Source organism: Hippopotamus amphibius, chromosome 4, assembly GCF_030028045.1.
Source record: "Hippopotamus amphibius kiboko isolate mHipAmp2 chromosome 4, mHipAmp2.hap2, whole genome shotgun sequence".
NCBI lineage: Eukaryota > Metazoa > Chordata > Mammalia > Artiodactyla > Hippopotamidae > Hippopotamus > Hippopotamus amphibius.
In genome coordinates, this window is record NC_080189.1 from 79,540,751 (window position 1) to 79,562,688 (window position 21,938).

Here is a 21,938-nt window from a genome sequence, read left to right on the forward strand (position 1 = left end):
TCTTGCCCTGTCACTGGGTACATCAGTACCATTTTTATTTTTTTTTTAGATTCCATATATATGAGTTAGCATACAGTATTTGTTTTTCTCTTTCTGGCTTACTTCACTTTGTATGACAGACTCTAGGTCTATCCACCTCATTACATATAGCTCCATTTCATTCCTTTTTATAGCTGAGTAATAGTCCATTGTATATATGTGCCACATCTTCTTTATCCATTCATCTGTTAATGGGCATTTAGGTTGCTCCCATGTCCTGGCTATTGTAAATAGTGCTGCAATGAACATTATGGTACATGTTTCCTTTTGGATTATGGTTTTCTCTGGGTATATGCCCAGTAGTGGGATTACTGGATCATATGGTAGTTCTATTTTTAGTTTTTTAAGGATCTTCGTATTTCTTAAGAATTTATGCTCCTCTCCAAAGTAGTCATTGAACCACCAAAAACTGTCTCATATGTCTAGGGTTTCCTCTTTCTAAATTAAAGAATCTATCAACAATGATTAGACCTAATTTTTGGAAGAGAAATACTTAACTTATAGCATCAACTTACAGCATCAAAATCAGGAAGGCCCCAAATCAGAACCCTATCTCAGAAAATTTTTATATCAATAAGCTTTCTAGACACACACACATACATAAACACATATATATTTAATTTCCTAGAGTCATATTTCTATCACCTAGGAATGAAAAATATTCTTACTAATCTAAAACAATAAAAACTGCAAAGATATTGGGGGCATCTAGGTTAACCCCCAGAACATACTGATAAGGAAACCAAGCCCCGATTTGGTTGATGACCATTCTACTGATATGTACTTCCAAATTTTCCCCTCAGTAATTCTCATTTTACCTACTCCTTATACTCACAGAGACCTTGAATCCAAACTCTCTACTTTATCTGTACCCATCAGTTCTCTCTTGTATTCATTGCTTTCACTATCTAGTTTACATTTCATGGTTCCCCACTTCAACCACGTTCTTGCTAATATCATCAGCTGCCATTTGCCACTGAACCATCCCTTTAACCCTCTTTCAAAACCCCAAGCCAAGACCCTTTTAACTGTCCATATTCTCTTGCCTGGGATGCAATGTCTGGCCAGATAAAATAATACAACAACACAATATAATTTCATTTACTTCTTATCCCACTACCCTCTGTTTTTTGCCCCCTATGCTGCTAAAATTATCTTTACTGAGGTCACCAACTATATCCTTCCTGCTAAACAGAGGGCTGCTTTTTCAACTTCATTTGGATTAATCTCTTAGCCACATTTGCCCTTAGGAATCACATCTTTCTCACTGAAACATTTTTTTTCCTTGGCTTCTGTATTTTTTCCCTACTTCTCTGACCAATCCTTTTCGGTCTCTTAGGGGATTTTCTTTCCTTTTTTGGTCCTAAATAGTTGCCCTTCAGTGTTCTATCCTGAGGACTTTTCTCCTCTCACTTTCGATACTCATCCATGTTCATGAATTAGGTACCATCTCTGTCAGTGGTTCTCAGCTGGGGCAATTTTTGTCCCCAGGGGGCATTTGCCAATGTCTGGAAACATATTACATTGTAACAACTTGGGTGATGTGCTACTAGCATCTAGTGGGTAGAGGTCAGGGATGATGCTGAACATCCCACAGTCCACACGACGGACCCCACAGCAAATAACTAGCTGGTCCCAAGTGTCAATAGTGCCAAAGTTAAGAAGCCTTAATCTATGTGATAAGGAATCACAGATCTGTTTCCCTAGTGGGGGCTTCTGAGAGTCAGAGCCACAGATACAATTGCCCACTAGGCCTTTCCATTCATCCCACTGGTGCTTCAAACTCAAAAATCCAACACAATTATATCATCTGCTCTTGAAAACCTTGCCTCCTCCTAGGATCGTTTTTTTTTTAGGTAAATGGTACCACCTTTTACCTATTTATTCACAGCAGAACTCTGAATGCCATCACTGAGTCATCCTTTCCCTAACCACTGGAATCCTATCTTTAATGAAATTCTAAAATATAACTCTTTATATATCTCTTGAATCCATTTACTGCTCTCCTTTGTTGGATTTCTACTTCTCCAGTGTTATTGCCAATCCTGTAACAACAAGCATGCCAGAAACACTCTATATTTTAATCATACTACATACAGTACAACAGGAATGTGTCATGCTTCTACTGGCCACTGAGCCCCTACGCATTCTGTTCTCTTTGTCTGCAACAGTTTGAACTTGCCTTTCCCTGCAGACATGCCATCACATGTGTATACACACTTCATCTGATGAATTCATTTAAGTCTCAGTGTGGATGTGATTTCTTCCAGGAAGCTTTCTATAATATTTAGAGTCTGGGCAACCATCTAATGTTCTCATCTGGCACCCTGTCCTTTCCCTAACACTATTTGAGTGGCTTGTCTGCTAGACTGGAATTTCTGTTTTATCTTTGTCTTACTAATGCCTATCATATTCCTGGCACCTAGCAGGCACTGGATAAATGTCTAGCAGGTAAATGAGTAAATGAATATTCATCTAATTAGTACCAAATGTAGATTCATTACAAATACTCTTTTTCAAACAAGTTTTAATATGAACCTGGCCACCTTGAAAATATCTTGGTTAAAAGCAATTTAATTTAAGACAGAGGGAATCAAATTGTATCACACTGACTTTGTGTGTTTGGTTATTCATGGATGTATAATATACAAAGATTTTGTGAAGAATGGAGTTTATACATGAATTGGTTAAATACAATTGGTATGCGTACTTTCAATCCTTTAGAGAAAACCCATTTCTAAATTGGGGTAGAGTACACGCATGCTATCTGAACTGCTGCAAACTCTTGGATAATAAAAATAAAAGTTAACTAGATACTGTTATCTGATCTTTTAGCTCAAGTAAGCACACAAACTCTTTACCAGAACCTGAACTTGATCCTCATTTCTTAAATGTTCAACACTGCTTACACTTAGCCTTCCAAATAGGATCATTCTAAAGCTCACCCCAGTGAGCTTTCTTTGCAACTGTGCTTAAGGCTGATATTCACACACAAGTGCTAAGTTGAAGTAACTTTTACAGATAAAAAAAAAAAAATCCAAAGAAAGTGAAAAATGGAAAATTAACGTGACTCCCTCTCCTGCAACCGTTCTCTTTGGATCTTAGATATTGCAACATCCTTGCCACATAAAAGAAGAGATTACTGATGGGTTTCAGCCTCCTACAGTATTAGGTTACACTATGTAAAACAAATCTACCTCCAGGATATGGGCAGAGGGGGTGCAGGAAATGCTACCCTGCAAGGTTTGGACACCTCTATGGATTTCACCTTAGTTTTCTTATTTTAGAGGTATGCAAACTTAGACCTTAGTTGTTATTTGAATCTCTGTTCAATAGAAATTCTTTCATCATGATATAACATATAGGTGAGAGGACTTTCTTTGTGGAACATAAAAGAAAGTAAAACTATTTTTTAATAAATTTATTTATTTATTTATTTTATTTATTGGCCTCATTGGGTCTTGGTTGCTGCACACAGGCTTTCTCTAGTTGCGGTGAGTGGGGGCCACTCTTCCCTGTGGTGCGCAGTCTCCTCATTACAGTCGCTTCTCTTGTTGTGGAGCACGGGCCCTAGGTGCGTGGGCTTCAATAGTTGCTGCACATGGGCTCAGTAGTTGTGGCTCACGGACTCTAGAGCACAGGCTCAATTGTTGTGGCTCACGGGCTTAGCTCCTCCGTGGCATGTGGAATCTTCCCAGGGCAGGGTTCGAACCCATGTCCCCTGCATTGGCAAGCGGATTCCTCACCACTGTGCCATCTAGGAAGTCCAGAAAGTAAAACATTTTTTTATAATCTTTACCCAGTGACTCCACAGAAAATCAAACGACCTCCTCTTAAGCTTCACGTATTTTCAAATCCCGAGACCACTTGGTGGACCGTCTCCTTTCTGGCCTAATGCCAAATTATAACAAGCTCTGTGATACCATTAGAAATGAATTTAAAAAAAAAAAAGCTGTGGAACTCAGTTGGTAGCTACCATCACACTCTTTACTTCTTTGGAAAGTGGCCCCGAATATTATAGCCCCTTAGTCCTCCAGTGCAACAGAAAAATGCATGAAGAAGAGTAGTCTTCATTAATGGATCCTTCGTAGGTCATTCTTCCAGGTTGTCTGCGAGCCACTTCAGAATTGAAAGAAAATTAATTATTCATTTGGAAAACTTAACCAATCCATGCTGTAGGTCAGGCTCTATACGAAGCTTTGGGTACATACATGAATGAGAGAGTTCAAAGTCTAGGAGGGAAAGCAAACATGTAAAATAATTATAACACAGTGTGATATAACAAACACTAGATTAGTCAACACTTATTGAAGGCTTGTCACTTACCAGACACTATTCTAAATGCATGACATGGATAAACCCATTTAATCTCTATAATGGCTTTATGAGGTAGGTTCTCTTCTTATTACCCCCTGCCCCCAACCCTCACTTAATAGTGTGATGGCCTTTTGATGCCTCAGCTTTGCTAGGCTATAGTCTCCAGTCATCCAATCAAACACTACTCTTTGGGTTGCCACAGTGATATTTTATAGATATAAATAAAACCCATTACCAGTTGACTTTAAGAGATTATCCTAGATAATCTGGGTGGACCTCATTCCATCAGTTGAAAGACCTTAAAAGCAAAGCTGAGGCTTCCCTGATGAAGAAGAAATGATAACTTTGGACAACAGCTTTCTGGTGCCCCAGTGTCCCACCCTGCCCTTCCTGATGGCCTTGCCTTACGAATTTCAGACTCAGCCCTCAAAATCACATAAACCCATTCCTTGTAATAAATCTCTTAATATTCATCACTTACTGGCCCTGCTTCTCTGGTTGAACCCTGACTGATACAATAAGTGAGTAAACAAAGCCGGGGAGGTTAAGTAACTTGTCCAAGGTCATAGGGCTGATGCACGGGGGAGGAAGATTAAAACTCAGGGGAGTTTGAGTGCAAAGCCCCTGCATTGAACAACCATATTCATGCATCTGAGAGAAATTCTAGGTCAAAAGAGGTTCAAAGGAAGAAATTCTTAATTCTGATTGAAACAATTGGTGGTGAAGTAGGAAGTCTTCTTATTTAAGGTGGAGGAAATGCTTGGACTGGATTTTGAGGGATAAGGTGAACTCTATGAGCAACTAATACATGAAGAACTCACCAGACAAGGAAGGTACAAAAGCCATGGGTGCAATTCAACAGGGTGTGAAAATATACATAAATAGAAGCATTTCATGTCACCACAGGGAAAGTTTCTCTCCAGTTTCTCATCTGTGAAAAGTTGGATTAGATGCTCTCTAAAGATTGCTATAAAGACTAAGGAGACAAAATGTGTAAAGTATCTCTCAAGCTGCCTGAGACAGCTGGGTATTCTATAACAGTCACTTCTTTCTCTCCACACCAACTCTGGTCTTCCCCGCAAAATCCTCTTCAAGACTTTTGTGCTCTGATCCTGACGATAAATTAATAATCATGAGAGACATTCCTTGATATTTAACCCTATTCTCCATGGAATGGAACAGAATATACCCACCAAGTGCCAAGAACAATGAAGATATGGTCTCTAACCTCAAATTTCTTGCAGTTTGGTCTGAATGGCATAATTTTAAGTGGGCTGTGATAGCTGATATGAAGAGAAAAATACATCCAGTTAAGAGAGCAAACAGGAAGGGTTTGAGCAAACAACTCAGACTGAGGTTGTCAGGGAAGACTTCCTGGAGGAAGGGACATTTCAATCAGAACCTGAAAACTGAGTAGTAATCAGCTACATGACTGGTGCTCTAGTTAATAGATAAAATGCATATGACGTCTGGACATGAAAGCAGGCCTAAAAGGCCCATGCCATTGTTTATTGTTGAAGAACTGAGTAGCATTAAGAGTTCCTAAAGATGTGGTACATATATAATATGGAATATTACTCAGCCATAAAAAAGAAAGAAATAATGCCATTTGCAGCAACATGGTTGGACCTAGAGATGATCATACTAAGTGAAGTAAGTCAGAAAGACAAAGACAAATACCATATGGTATCACTTATATGTGGAATCTAAAATACAACACAAATGAACCTATCTATGAAACGGAAACAGAATCACGGACATAGAGAACAGATGGGTGGTTGCCAAGGGGAAGGGGGTTGGGGGAGGGATGAACGGAGAGGTTAGGCTTTAGCAGACGTAAGTTTTTGTGTATAGAATGGATAAACAACAAGGTCCTACTGTATAGCACAGAGAACTATACTCAATATCTTATGAAAAACCATAATGGAAAAGAATATTTAAAAAATAATATATATATATAATAACTGTATATATAATGGAAAAGAATATTAAAAAAGAATATATATAACTGAATCACTTTGCTGTACAGCAGAAATTAACACAACATTGTAAATCAACTATATAGCAATTTAAAAAAAAGAAGAAAGAAAGAAACTCTAGACACTTAAACCTGGAAACTAAGAATACAACTGAATGGATTCATTAAAAAAAAAAAAAAAGAGTTCCTAAAGTATCCCATATTCACACTCCCGCTCCTCAAATGTTGTCTGGGGGCTGATGAGTTACTGAGGTCTGCCTTTTAACTGACAGTGCTCAGACAGTGAGAAGAACCCATATATGGAATCTCCATCCTGTACAGACCATAAGTCAAAATAAACATGCCTGAACTCAAGTTCACTACATTTCACATTTGCCTCCTGAAGCTTGGAATATTTACCCACTTGGCGTTTCAACCAGACGCCAGCTTCTGCCTTGCTGGCTAGCTTCCAATGATAATTTAATGTCATGTGGTGTGACAACAATAATTTAGCCTCTGTAGTAAAATGGAAAGTAATAATTAAAGTGTGAGAGAAAAGAGCACTGATTTTTCTGTGGCTGTACAGAAACTTTTCTAGCCGCATCTCATCCACTTTTAATCTTGATTTTTTTTTTCCGTTTACATATCTTCTATTTTTTGTTGTTGTTGTTATGAAAAAAATGTTTTATAAAGAAACTCACAAGACTGATGTTCTATGAAGTAGAGTTGTGCTGGAGATTTATGTGACATCCATCTCTGTGTGGCATCTTGGGACAAGGTCATGAGTAAACAGTCCTTATAGGACTAAATATACCAGCCCTTCAGAGAAAAGAGCAGAGGAAGGTCATAATCAGTTCCTGACGTTCATCTAAACAGGGCCCCAGGCCTCAGGAAGAGCTATAGCAAATATTTTCAAAAAAGGATCCCAAGGCCTTCAGCTACTTGGCAAACTGAGCCTTACCTGAGCAGGCCTGTACCCACTCCCTGCATGCAGAGGGGATGGCATTCCCCAGAGGGCGTTGCTCAAGGGGGCTTAGACTCAGGTCTCAGAGGTGAAGGTGCATACAGAATATTCCTTGGAAGTTTCAGAAGCACGCGACATTGCATGGAACTGGGTGATCACGTAAAAGTAATGAGCTTGGTTGGCTCTCCCTGGTCTGCCAGGAAGTCATCCCGCTGTCTTTGCAGTGCCCTTACTAAACCCTGCCCTTTGTTCTCAATAAACTCACTCTCTTTTGAAAAATAAAAAAAAATAAAAAAAAAAAAAAGGTAATGAGTTTCAGTTATTTGTCTGCAGGAGTTGTCACTTTCTGGTGAAGTCCAGTCACCTCTGGGGCATGATTGTACTGTATGGGCCCAGAAATAATAAAAGGTGTCTGCATTCCTACAGCTAGTAAGTGAGTAGCTAATCTCAGGCAAACATGCCTTGAAGTCACAGAATAGCAATAGGGCCAGTGAGTAGAGGGGTCAGGGCCTGGGCAGAGCTACACAGAGGAGTAGCAGCTTCAGAAGAAGATGCAACAGTACAGACCATCGAGGCCCAGCAAGGAGGACATCCGAGTTGAAGATAATGGGATGAGAACTTCATTTGTCTGTAGTGAAGAGGCTCAGAACCTGCACCCATGTACCTGAGGGCACATGTATGTGGCTGAGGGTTGGGAATGTAGAGAACATTTACTCTCCACCAGTTTGACCGAGAAGGTGAGGACCCATCCTGGAGCAGAAGTGACATTCTGAGCATCCAGGCTCTGAGACAAGCACAAAGGGAAGAGCGTTTGCTCTGCTTTGTCCATGTTCATGCTCTCTCCCTCAAGCCTGAATAACTGTAAAATAAAATCCCAGCAAGTGATGGGAGCAGTTTTTCCCTGTTAAGGGAACATCCCTGCTCTGATCATATCTGGCCAAATAAGAAATGCCTAAAAAAGAAGCAGTCTGCTTCTAAAGGGAAGAGGAGGAGGAAGAGAGAGTGGGAGAGGGAGAGGGAGAGAGACAGAAGGAGATCCACCATTTAAATAAACCAGAATCACTAGGAATGGACAGACTTCTCTGGATTTCTAAATCTCAGTAGCTGTCCTATCCCTACCTTAATCAGGTCTTTTCTTGTTGCAAAGGATAGAGAGAGAGATCCTCATGACACCTCAGGTGGCAGGAGGCAGGGGAATTGAACTAGAAGATAAATAAATGCAACAGATGTAGAGCTGGGTCTCACAGAGTGGCAGAGGCACGCGCAGGTGGAACTTGGGCCTTCTAGAGAAGCAGAACATCATTAAGGAGTCACCCATCTCCAGCAACCTGGCTCTCTGATTGTCTTTGTTATAGTTTTCGACTACGGGTGCTCCACGCCCTTCCATTCTGGTATGACCTGCTGGTCAGTCCACACGAACGGACACCCAGTCCCCTCAGGGCTTCTGTTTCTCATGGCTTCTGCTACATCATAGCTTTCACTTCTGATCTTCTCTCTGTTTATCACTTGTTCCCTAACTATTGTCTAGAGCCTACTGTTTAGTTTCCTAAGGTGTGGATCTGAACACTCAATGGGAAAGTTTAGAGCCATCAGCCACGAATCCTGCCCCTCAGCTGTGGCCACCAGGGCATCAGGGTCACCCATTTTACATGATGAACTCTTTGCAGTTCTTACTTGGTCAGCAGGGGACCGTGAGCAGCAGGTCATGACCAATCCATCATAGAGATAATATCATATTATGGGAATATAGATACTGTAGGAAACATGCTCAGAAAATACTATTAAATTAAGATGTCACCATATTCCTCTTAGAAAGAAAACTGTATTTTCCTAAAACACACACACACGCATGCTAATAGAAGGTGATATTCCAAGGGATCTTTGTGTGGCTGCAACCTCCATGCACATCACACATAGGAGGGATTTTCTGGTTCCTCTAAAGATGAAGGAAAAAGAAAGAAAGATGGAGGAATAGAAGAGGTGAATAATATTAACAATGTCACAAAATATTTAGTGTGAGAAGAATTTTGTGAAATTGGTGACAGTGTTGAGTTCCCACCTGGATGGATGAGAAGAAGAAAAGTGGTACATTCAGATGCAGAAATGAGGCACAGAGAAAGTATTTTGAAAAAACAATGTTATGTTTAACAATTTGAGAAAGTAAAAGACTTTATTAAGCAGAATATTTTATAAACAACTTACTGATCACTCACTCATTTCCATTCTCTGGAAAATACCTCATATTCCTTGTCTTGGGTAATTTTCTTAACACCATGAGATATATAGAGCTTCAGTTTACAGAAGTGGAAACTGAGGCTCAGAGCAGTTGTGTAACTTACATGAGGTAAGTGTCCCTGCTATGTGTTTGCTTGTGGCATTAAAATTCTTTGGTATAAAACACCCAGGAATTGGATGTAGGGATGGCCATCAGGAAGACCAGCCAAGGAGCCAGAACTGGGCTCCCTATGTGAACTGGAATCCAGGAAGATAAGATACGTTCACAAATAAAAACCCAGATATCTTTATCCTCTAGACTAGAAGTTAGCCTCCCACACTAGGTAATGAGTATATAATGTGTCACTTGCTTGAGCTCAGAACACTAAGACTTTGTGTGACCTGATATGAATCCTGAATTTGAGTTATATGTCTGGGCAGTATAACCCAAAGGAGATACACTTATGTAGAAATTGACTCGGAGCCAGTGAAATCCACAGGACCAGACATAAGCAAACATCCCATTAGAAGGTTCCCATATCCCAAGGCACAAGATACAAGATGAACTCACAGTCAAAAATTACAAAGCTTGTGAGGAAATTCAGTATCATGATAGACAGTTGTCAGATGCAGCCACTGAGGGAATTTACATTTTAGGAGTTACAGATAATGGAACAATGTAAAAGAGACTCAAATTATGAATGTTTACAATGTTCTAAGGAAAATATGGCATCCGCAAAACAAGTATGGGGGTTATGAAATAAGATCCAGTGGATTGGGACTTCACTGCTGGAGCAGTGGTTAAGAATCTGCCTGCCAATGCTGGGGACATGGGTTCCATCCCTAGTCTGGGAAGATCCCACATGCCATGGAGCAAGTAAGCCTGTGCGCCACAACTACTGAGCCTATGGTCTAGAGCCCAAGAGCCACAACAACTGAGCCCACATGCCACAGCTACTGAAACCTGTGTGACCTAGAGCCCGTGATCTGCAACAAGAGAAACCACCACAATGAGAAGCCCTCGCATCACAACGAAGAGTAGACCCCACTCACCACAACCAGAAAAAGCCCATGAGCAGCAATGAAGACCCAACACAGCCAAAAATAAAGAAAGAAAGAAAGAAATTTATGGGGGAAAAAAGATCCAATGGATTAAAAAAAAGAAGAAGAAGTAGAAAGGCTGAACATGAAAAATGTCATCACTGCAGAAAAAAATCCAAAAAACATTTTCATCAACAGTTCTTAACTCTGGTTATACATCATAGTCATCTTCAAGCTTTAAAAATATTTATGTTCATGCCCCAACCCATACCAACTAAACCAAAAACTCTAAGGGCAGGGCTGGGCATTGATATATTTTGTAACCTACCAGGTGATTCTAGGATGCAGCCAGTACTGTGAGGTACTTTGTTAAATCAATTACTAGACATAGCTGAAGACAGAAATAACAAATAATAATAATAATGATACCGGTAACAGAAAACAAAGTAGACATAGCTTAAGACAGAGAAAAAAAAGAAACAGAAAGATGATGAGATGATAAATATACAAGAGGAGTTAAGGAACACGAAGGTTATGATGAGAAAAGTTTGACCTCTCCTGTAAGCATGCCAGAAGGAGAGAATAGAAAGAATGGTAGAGAAGAAATAGTCAAAGAGAAAACCGTTAAATTTTTTCTCAGCACGAGAAAGTACACGAAAAGTCCTACTGGACTCTGAGTAGATAAATACAAAGAGTCCAGACATAGACCCGTCACAGGAAAATGTAAAGAGAAAATAGGTGTGGGTGGAGGACAGGGGCATCTCTAGTACAGATGTGGCTGTTTTAAGAAAAAGTTTAAAATGCCATTGGAGTCTCAGAGCTTATTCTAGGTACAGTGCTACTCAAACCAATACAAGGTTACTTAACCAAACACTGTCTACATACAAGTGCTGGCCTAGGAATGGGCAGATCAGATCAAAAGGTGAATAAGACACAATTAAAGAACTCCAAGGGAAGAGGAGGCAGGCATGCACCGACCTGTGGTAGGTTACATTGATAATAACACCAATACTTCAGCCCTCCCTATAGCCATGCATTGTGTCTTGTGACTTTACAGTTCTTCTTAGAGTTTATTTCTCAGTGTCTTAAAAACCGACTGTCAGGACATGTCAGCAACCTAAATGCCTATCAACAAATGAATGGATAAAGAAGATGTGGCATATATATACAATGGAATATTACTCAGCTATAAAAAGGAATGAAATGGAGCTATATGTAATGAGGTGGATAGACCTAGAGTCTGTCATACAGAGTGAAGTAAGCCAGAAAGAAAAAAACAAATATTGTATGCTAACTCATATATACGGAATCTAAAAAAAAAAAAAAAATGGTACTGATGAACCCAGTGACAGGACAAGAATAAGGATGCAGATGCAGAGAAGGGACTAGAGGACACGGGGTTGGGGGGGCGGGGGGCGAAGGGGCAACTGGGATGAAGTGAGAGAGTAGCATAGACATATATATACTACCAACCGTAAAATAGATAGCTAGTGGGAAGTTGCTGTACAACAAAGGGAGATCAATTCAATGGTGGGTGATGCCTTGGAGGGCCGGGACAGGGAGGGTGGGGGGGAGTCGAGGGAGGGAGGGGATATGGGGATATGTGGGGATATGGGGATAAATACAGCTGATTCACTCTGGTGTACCTCATAAGCTGGTGCAAGAGTGTAAAGCAATTATATTCCAATAAAGAGCTAAAAAAAAAAAACCTGCTGACCTTGAGGCTTCCTTTGCCTAACAGAGTTTATTGGACTTGACAATGGGCCAGTTCTGAGCCTAGTCCTCAAGAGGGTTTCTGCTGCACTCTGCCTTCACTTGGATAACATGCCCAGGCTAGCCTCCTTGGAGGCTGAGGTGTGGGGAGCAGAGATCAGTCACCCCAGTCAAGAATGTGTGACCCCAGCAGAGCTGACCACCCCAGATGCCTGACGAATAAATAATTACCACTGTAGGCCACAGAGATGCCACTGGTAAGTAACAACCCCCCATATTCCACTGTGATAGAGGACACTGCAAATATCAGCAGAAAATAACTGTAAAATCTAAGCTCTTTCTCCTGTACCATATTAAGCTGGTTTCCTCCGTTTCACAAAGTTCCAACTAGTCCTGTCTGGCAAATGCGTAGGTGGCAAAAACTGAAGGGTGGTGGCGGCTGAAATCTCTTGCCCTTAAGTAGCTGTCAGCTCAAAACTATAAACAGTGAATACTGTGAAGCCTGTCTTAAAACCGCAGGCCTGGGGAGCGGCAGAAATTGGATGCCTCATAGAAATGATCTTTAAGTAAAGGTTGAATGCAATAGCCTTGGGGATAGTTTCAAACGGTGGCTCCAGACAGAGTTGTCTGATGGGAAGCGTTGCCAGTCTGGGCTTCGCGGGGCTTGCTGGCCCGGAGACACCTAATGAAAGAGAGAGCTTCGGAGTTCATCTCGGTGTCCGCAGAGAGGCCGGGGAGACCCAAAGTAGTTGCAAACGTCCAGGGAAATCGTCTGCTTGTGGATGTATTTATCAGACTGGAAAGGATAATAGGTCAAGTGAAAAGCTGAACTTTGTCTCAAAGCCTCCATTCATTTCGGGAGCGGCGTGCGACACGCCCCTCTCCATAAATCCTTCGCTTTCCGGGGAGAGCACCCCGCCCGGGGCGCGGGGGATGCGGGGTGCTGAAAGCCAGCCAGAGCAGACAAGGGAGCCCGCTTGATGTCCCCCGACAGGAGGTGGCCGGCAGCTCTGCCTGGCAGTCGGGAAGCACTCACTCTGCAGAGACCAGAGGAGCTTAAGCCCTTGAGAGGGGACTTAGGGACTTTGGGGTCAAGTGGCAAGATGCTGCAGGCCTGGCTGGAATGGCCTCAGGGTACTGCCCTGGAGCCACCGTTTCTGGGCTGAGCGGGAGTGAGGAGAGCCGGCCCGGGGAGTGCAGTGCCCGGGGCGGGGGGAGGTAGGGAGACAGGTGTACTGTAAGCGCCTCTCATTGTCGAAGCGCTCAGGGGCTGGATGCCCGGAGGGTGGACAATCCTAGAAACAGTACAGACGCGGGCCTTCCAACGCCTCCACCCAGCAGCCTCAGAGCAACCGCAACTTTATTTTCCGCGTCCGCTGAGTGTGTAAAACCCCAGCCCTCGGTAACTAATAAGAGCCCACACTGGGCAGGGGCCGACGGCAGGATCCCACAGAACCGGCTGTGGATGCCCAGCCGGTCACCTGTCCCCTGTCCCAAGCTGGTGCTCCCTCTACCCTGCCTTCATGTGCCTCAGGTGTTTCCAGACTCCCCCTCTCCATGAACTGCCACCGATAGTTTCAGGCACCTGCGTGTCCCACTACCTGGCAGGAAGCGGGGCGGGGGGTGGGGTGGGGAGTGTGCTCGCGTTATCGCGCGGAATCTATGCCAAGGGCACGAGCGGATGTACACTTGTGCTGCGAGCCCCTGCCCTTCTGGACACTAACAGGTCAGTCACAGTTAGAATAACCTGGCATCACGCCAACAGTTCCTGATGTGACATTTGCCCATCTCTTATTAAAACGCCCAAGATTTTACGCAAAATACTCCCTTTTGTTATATTTACAGTCTGTAGATATCTTCCGCAAAGGCCTTGTCGGAGGGAGCATCCTTTGAGGAGGCCAGGCTAGCGATCCACACACATGCCAAGCTGACCCCACACTCAGAGCTGTTCAGTATTTCCCGTCTCCGTTTTCTCATCCGTAAAGTGTGACTCTTAATAGAACCTGTTTTGATAGTGTCTGTTTTTTGTTTTTAAAAGAAAGATCATCCATCTTAAGCACCGAGCTCCAAAGTCTCGGCACATAGTAAGTCCCGGATGTTACTTAGCTATTCCTATCCTAATGAGTATTTCTAAAAATGCTATGGCAACGATTAAAATCTTTCTTTTGAGTTAGCTCTTAATTGGTGGGCTACACGAAAGCTTTTCAGAAGTAGTTTAAAGTTAACTTTTTATAAGGCAAACCTCTGAGGTTTCCAACTAAATACAAGAAAAGCTGACAAAGGCAAAACAACAAAGTAAAGCTATTCAGTTACAAAAAAAAACAAAACAAAGCATGGTGGTCATTTTTATTATTGAATAGAGCAAAGACATTAAAAGGAAGATAGAGGGTCATATTTGTGTTTATTGAAGACAACATATAAATTGAAGATGTAACAGTAGAAAACATACAGAGATGCTAACAATTTTATGTTCATAAGTTTGCAATATGACTCTTAAAATGGAATAAATTGCAGTCTCAAAGCTGAATCTGCCCCGAAAACTTATAAAGCAAAAACTATTAGACATACGAGGGAATTAAATAAGTGAAGCTTTCATATATTTGATTAGAAAACAGGTGTAGGTGAATATTTAACCACACAGCAAGATGATCCTGATATATGGAAGGAAAGACACATAGCGTAGGTTTTAATACATGTGTCCTGAGGTCAAATCAGTTTATGAAGCGCTCAGACCAGTTCCCTTTTGGAATTTACCTTTCAACTCTTAATTGGCATATTAATGACTCTGAGAACTCCTAGGACTGAGTTTAATTCTTAAAACTAGCGTTTGATCATGGAATGCTCTTTTTCACAATATCCATCTTAAGTTTCTTTTGAACAATCTTTAATAGACACATTTTGAGGATATACTAACGTAGAAGCATTCCCATTAAAATTAAGTGAATAAAAAGGAAAGATAACTCTATAAGAGTTTATACACACGTGCGCGCGCACACACGCGCGCGCGCACACACACGCTCTCAATAAAAAGGGTACTGGAAAGACCACCAATTCAATTACCATTTTTAGAGATGACAGTTTTCTCCTTACACTTGCTCAAGATGGTCAACTGAAAAAAACTAGAACTATTATAATATTCTAGAATATGTAAAACCAATTCTTCATGTATGATGTTTATAACATCTTGGAAAAGATCATGAGTAAAAATAGTTATTCACAGTAGAAAAATCAGCTACCTACAGATGACCTTCCGACATGGTTCTGGTAACCTCCCTCCTCTGGATGACTTTGCCTGACCTGCCTTCCTGTGCCCCTGCTCACCTTCCATCCTGTGCCTCCCTTGATACAGAGCTCATCACGTTGGACTACAATCATCTATTTGCCTGCTGCTTTTCCCTAGGGCACACACATAAGTCAACCCCTCCTGAGCTGGGAGGATGTTTACTTAGCATCACCAATATATAGACCAGGGGCCAAGGTGCTCCACAAATGTTTATCCATTTAATTAATTCATCAACTATTTGAGACTTACAAGAATAAATATCCATCTCTTCTATGTCCAGTCCTTTGACTTAATACTTTTATCTGTTACCTATCTACACTGTTTGAGATTTTATTTTCACATAACATATTTTTCAATTTAAAAAGTCTCCTCCTTTAAAGTCATGAAGAGTTAGACTTTTAGACTGAATGTGAATGACTACCTAATTTTCTTAGAAGTCGAAACAAAAAAAAATCAGTTAAGGAATCAATAGCGTCAAAGTCCAGTAAGAAGAGATCCCTTAAAATTGTATGCTTCTCTGTGGAGCAGGGCTTACTACAGTTTGCTTGGAAATGGCCTGGAGCTCAAGGCCCAGTTTCCTAGGTCTCCAGGTCCCCCAGGGGAAGAGCTGCAACCAGTTCAGCTTCCATCAGGCCCTGCGTCTTCCATGTCTCCAGGCTGGGGGCTGCGGCATTTCTCAGCATCCCACCAAACAGGTGGCATCTGGGCTCAGACAGCCTGATGCCCAAGCCCCAGCGCTAATCCCTCACCCATCAGGTCACTCACACTGTCATCCTGCTTTAAAGAGAGAACAGCAAGGGAAACAGTGCTCTCTCTTCTGAGCAGAGCCCAGAGCACTCAGGCCCAAGCACGTGGCCACAGGACTTGTGACCTGCTGGCCTCTGCCTGAGGCTTTGGCTCAACAGGAGCACATGACTGACGCACCTGTGTCTTCTGGTTGCTCACAGAATAGGTTTGTGCAAATGAGTTAATTTTAACTAAGTGAGATTGTTTAGGTACTCTAGCAATGACACCATCACCTCAAAAAATTAAAATTTACTGCTTGTGGTAGGGGCATGAACTCAAGAGGTTTGTCTTGTTTTGCTTTATTTTGTTTTCTTTGGGTAGGCATTTTGTACAAAATCAGTACTTCTAAACTGAGAATTTCAAAGGGATTTAAAACTAATGGAAACCATAATGCCCCCATCTTGTAGAAGGGGAAATTGACTCATTGAAAGGTGCTGAGTTTAGATATTAATTACTAGTAACTGAGCTGGGTACCTCCAACGTCCATCCTCAATTCTCTTTTGTAATCTGTGTCATACATGAACAAAGAGCAGGGCATTGGGGTGGTCTTTTGTGGTAAGTCAGTGAGTGGAAAATATTAATACATTTTCTTTTTCCCGAAGATAATGCCTTATCTTTTAACATGGGCATTAGCCTATAATAAACATATTATTAGGGGAAAAAAACCTTCAAGGTGGATAACTCACCCACAGGCAGCCATTTATTAAGTATGTTAAACGGGTTAATAAATCCATTTGGACTGCAAATAATTTGAGAATCAACCTACTTATTTGCATGAATTCAGTGATTCCTTGTAAATCTTCAAAAGTCAATATTTTCACCAGATTATAGCAGTCACTTCATCTGTGAAGGATCACGTATTGGCCAAATAGCTCATGATTTTTAAGCTCTACCAATATGTTACATCTCCTCTGCCTGTTTACTCAAATTACACCATGAATTCCTGGAGGATTTAGTAGGAGTCTAATAACAGCTTGTTGAATGAGTGTACAAAGGATATTGCAAGTTCAGTGTGATCAGAATATGTGGTATTAGGGCCAAACATTATAACAGGAGCAACTTAAAACACACAAAGGAGAGGAAAATGGGAACAGGGGCTAGAGGCTGGTGGCCACATCCTACAAATCAGGCACATTTCTTTCCTACGGGCACCAAGAGGAGTTTGGCAGTGAGATATTCAGGGTGTAGAGACACGCTCTTTGCTATCTCTGAGGGGACGATCGACACAGATCCCCAGGGGCATTTACCAATCCTCTCCTTGCACATTTCCAGGATCCCATAATTGGCCCAGTGGCTATTAAAAAGAGCCGCCTGAGAACAGTTGCAATTGGCAAAAAATTCAAGCTAAAGAAAACCTGGATGGAGGATGGAGTTTTCTCTTTCTTTACCTTACATTTGGTATCATGGAGAGAACTAGGAGATACATACTGCTACGCAGCTCCAAGAGAGACAAGAGGAAGAAGTAACTGAAAGCCAAAGAGATTCACAACACGGGAACTAGCAAGGGGATTTTTTTTATGTGAGGAGGCCCTGTTAGTTTTTGAGGCACAGGACCCAAATGTAGAACAGTACACGAAGTTTGCGGCAGCCTTTCAGAATGCAATCCAGTGCTACCGTGTCATCTATGGTGAGAAAAAAAGAGCTACCACCCAGACATCACTGGGTCGTTTTTTCAAGAGGGTAGTAGAATTGAATCCATCAAGGAACCGGAACCTATGCCATCAAGGTCAGGTGGGAGTGAGCTTGCAGCTTGCCCTTCATCTTCTATTGCTGACGATCCTTCAGCTCTACCATCTCCCACCTCCTCTCCCTCCTCCAGTTAGGAACTCTTCTTGCCTCTTCACTGGATGCCAGCCTCAGTGCGCCAGCTGTTGTACTGTACTACTGCCTTTTTCAAGGTACTATACTGTAAGATTTAAAATGTTTTCTTTATTTTTTTGTATTTGTTTTTTATGTATTATTTGTGTGAAAAGTATCAGAAACCTTTTACAGTACAGTACCACATAGCCGATTGTGTTAGCTGGGTACCTAGGCTAACTTGTTGGGCTTACGAACTAATTGGACTTAGGAAAGCACTCTCGGAATGGAACTGGTTCGTGTGTAGGGGACTTACTGTACTATTTCTGGTGAGCTAGGATTTAGCTCTTTTTTTTTTTTCTTTAGTCAAGTAATTATCAAAAGAGCATAGCCTTTTTATTGTTCTAAATCCAATGAAGCAGCTGCCCCTCATCTGACCTCTGAGGGCTCCGCCAGCTGAGGCTCAGCCGGGCAAATCCCAGTGAATCCTCCCATTGTCATCTCTTCTGTGGGTCCCCCAGCCCCTGCCCATTTCCTGGCCTTTCACCCTCCTGCGCACATGCACCCTCTCACAACAGCTTCTCAGCACGGCTCCAACCACCGAACGGGAAGCCTGTCCAAACTAAGAAACGAAGATCGTGTCTTGCATTCCTTCCTAGCAAAAAAGTTCCAGACCTTTTTTAGGAAGGCAGAACTTGTATCACATCCAGATGTACATACTAGCCTAGAGAGATGGCTACCAGGCACCTGCCATCTACTGCCTTTCCAGGATTTTCTATAGTGTTTCTCCTCTTTATTTTTTCCATTTGGATCTGTGTTGGATGAAACTGTTTGCATAATCCCTTAATATTACCACCAAATTAGTATGTGAGAAATAAAGACTCTCGAAATTATCTACTTCATATATAAAACATAGGTATATGTAGAGCTGAAAATGTTACGTGAAGCTTAAAAATGAAACATTTGGAGATGCATTTTTTTTTTATTGAGAAATGATTCATGCAAGAATATAGATCATAGAGGGAATCCACCCAACAGAGTCACACAAGAACTCAGATGATAGAGTGACTTGACAAGATTGATGTTTACTACATAGAATTCCTACCCCAAGTACAATTAGGGCAACCTCAGTATCCTACAAGCAGTCTCAGACTGTCATTTGAAGGGGCTTCAGAAAGGACCTTCTCATGGAGAATGTCAAAGGCTGGGGGAAAAGAAAAAAAAGTCCCATAGATTGTGTATTATTGGTTTAAAATGGTGGAATTGATGCCGGGAGAAAATGGCAAGATTAAAATAGCCTCCATCACCATCATGGCAGGTAGGGTTTATGCTGGTAAACAAATGGGTGGGCATGGGTTCCAGAGGGTGAACGATCATCCCAGTGGGATCCAAGGACTCAGGTAAGCCAGGAACGTAAGGAACCAGAAGCTGAGTGCAAAGCGTGTCCTAAGGAAGCTGCTTTTTAACATCAAGTTCAAAAGCAAAGTGTGGGCACAGAAAGATATGACCAAGAGGCCCAGGAAGCAGGGAGCTGCAAGATGCAGAGGACAAAGGAAAGACTGAAGAGAAAATTCAACAGGACAGCATGAGTGCACAGGAGTGAAGCCAGGTTCATGGCAGATTGGTGGTTTGGTCTGGTTTAAAGTCATGATGTCATGGCCAAAAGGTGATCAATCAACCTCCACTCTGCATTGACATCTATTCTTCCAGCTAGCACCAAATACGAGAGCAGAGTTCCCTTGGGATGTCAAGGACCACTTTGGAATTGAAAATGGAGACGAGGCTTTGGGTTGTGGTCAGATGTCAGCAAGGAAGCTGCTAATGCAAAATCTGAGCAAGTGATAGAGAAAACCCAGGGTCCAGGGTACAAAACCAGCCTGAGACATGAAAAGAGGAAGGCTAGAGGAGTAGGGCAAAGTCACACGGTTAATATGCCAGTGCACTGGCTTCCAGAAAAGAAAAAAGGAAATCTCCTTTTCCCTGATGTTATTGACTATCCTTTCCTTTTTAAAACCTGCTCTTCTTTTGGTTAACATGTTCTACTTTCTCTGGCTAACGCTACCTGTCATGCATTCTCCCTCACTTGGGGAGATGATGGCCAAGGAGCCTTTGGTGGCATCACTGCTTTTTTCCTCTTCCCTTGGGACCATGGACAATGGCTAGACCCACACCGATTTTCTGCCAAGCCGGTGGTCTTAAATATGGAGGGGGGTGTTTCGTATGTATGTATAGGTATATGGGAGTGTATATACTGTTGATACCTTTTAACTTTTGATAGTAATCTGTTTAGGACCCAACCCAGCAGTCTACTCCATGAAACTCCTACCTGAGGTTAGCCAAGATTACTCATCTAGTCAAACTTTCTGAAGAGAACAATCAGGTCATTACTGTGTGACATTTCTAAATCACAAAATTCGGTAGGCATAGAAGCTAGGTTAGTCATCAGAGGATCTGATATCCAGGCTTCATGGTAGCTATCCAGCTATCGAATTTTCATGAGCATTGATAGATTCCAAGAGGACAAGCTGTTAAAACTCAAAAGTTTCCAAGTTTGCACAAGTCTTGAAAAGGGCCTTACAAATGCGAAAGCAAACTCTTCCCCAGTGATTGTACGTTCAGAAATCCATCTGAAAGCAATCATCCAAAACATGGACTAAAGAGTCATTACATAATTATTTACATTAGCCCAATATTGTAAACAAATGTTCAACACTAAGGAATTATTAGGTATATTGGAAGTGATGAAATTCCATTTGAGGGACTATCGTGCAGCTATTAAAACTGATGTTTACAAAGAGTTTTTTAAAGCTTGGGAAGATGTTTACATTATAATGCTAAGTGAATTATGAGGCTTCACCAATGTATGTGCCATATGACCTCAACCTTTCTTTTTTTGTATAAATTTATTTATTTTTTATTTATTTTATTTTTGGCTGCATTGAGTCTTCATTGCTGTGTGTGGGCTTTCTCTAGTTGCAGAGAGCAGGGGCCACTCTTTGCTGCAGTGCACAGGCTTCTCAGTGTGGTGGCTTCTCTTGTTGTGCAGCACAGGCTCTAGGCACATGGGCTTCAGTAGTTGTGGCACACAGGCTCAGTAGTTGTGGCACGCGGGCTCAGTAGTTGTGGCTTGCGGGCTCTAGAGCACAGGCTCAGTAGTTGTGGTGCATGGGCTTAGTTACTCCGAGGTATGTGGGATCTTCCCGGACTAGGGATTGAACCCATGTCCCCTGCATTAGCAGGTGGATTCTTAACCACGCGCCATCAAGGAAGCTCCTCAACTTTTTTTTAACGTGTACCAAAAAAGGATAAAACATATATAAATTTTAACCGTGATTGTTTTTCACTAAGATTATAGGTGATGTTTTTTCTTTTTTCTCTTCTGCTGTCTTCATTTTTTCCAAGTAAGCATATATAACTTTTATGGTAAGAAGAATATATAAATATATGACATTTCTTTTAAAAATGACAGTCCCAAGGCAGCACTTGACTTCACTGTGATCCTTTTATGCATGAATCAACATGGCACTGAGAACAGAGGGACTCGGAGCCATTGTAACAAGATATGTGTGCCCCCCTCAACCAGAGCTGAGAGAATTCACAGAGAAACTTGAAACCATGAAGCCCAATTTATAGAAGAAAGGTGAAATGGAGATTACTATTTGTGAAAAGTGAAAAAACTTGTAGGGGATTTTCAGTTACAATTTTGCTATCTTGCTTTCTAGAAGCCAGGAGAAGTATCCCTTTTTTATTTCACAGAACAGGGTGGGAAGAGCTCAGAGGCTAAGTCTGTGATAAAATTCAGTATTTCAATGTGGTGAAACTCACAG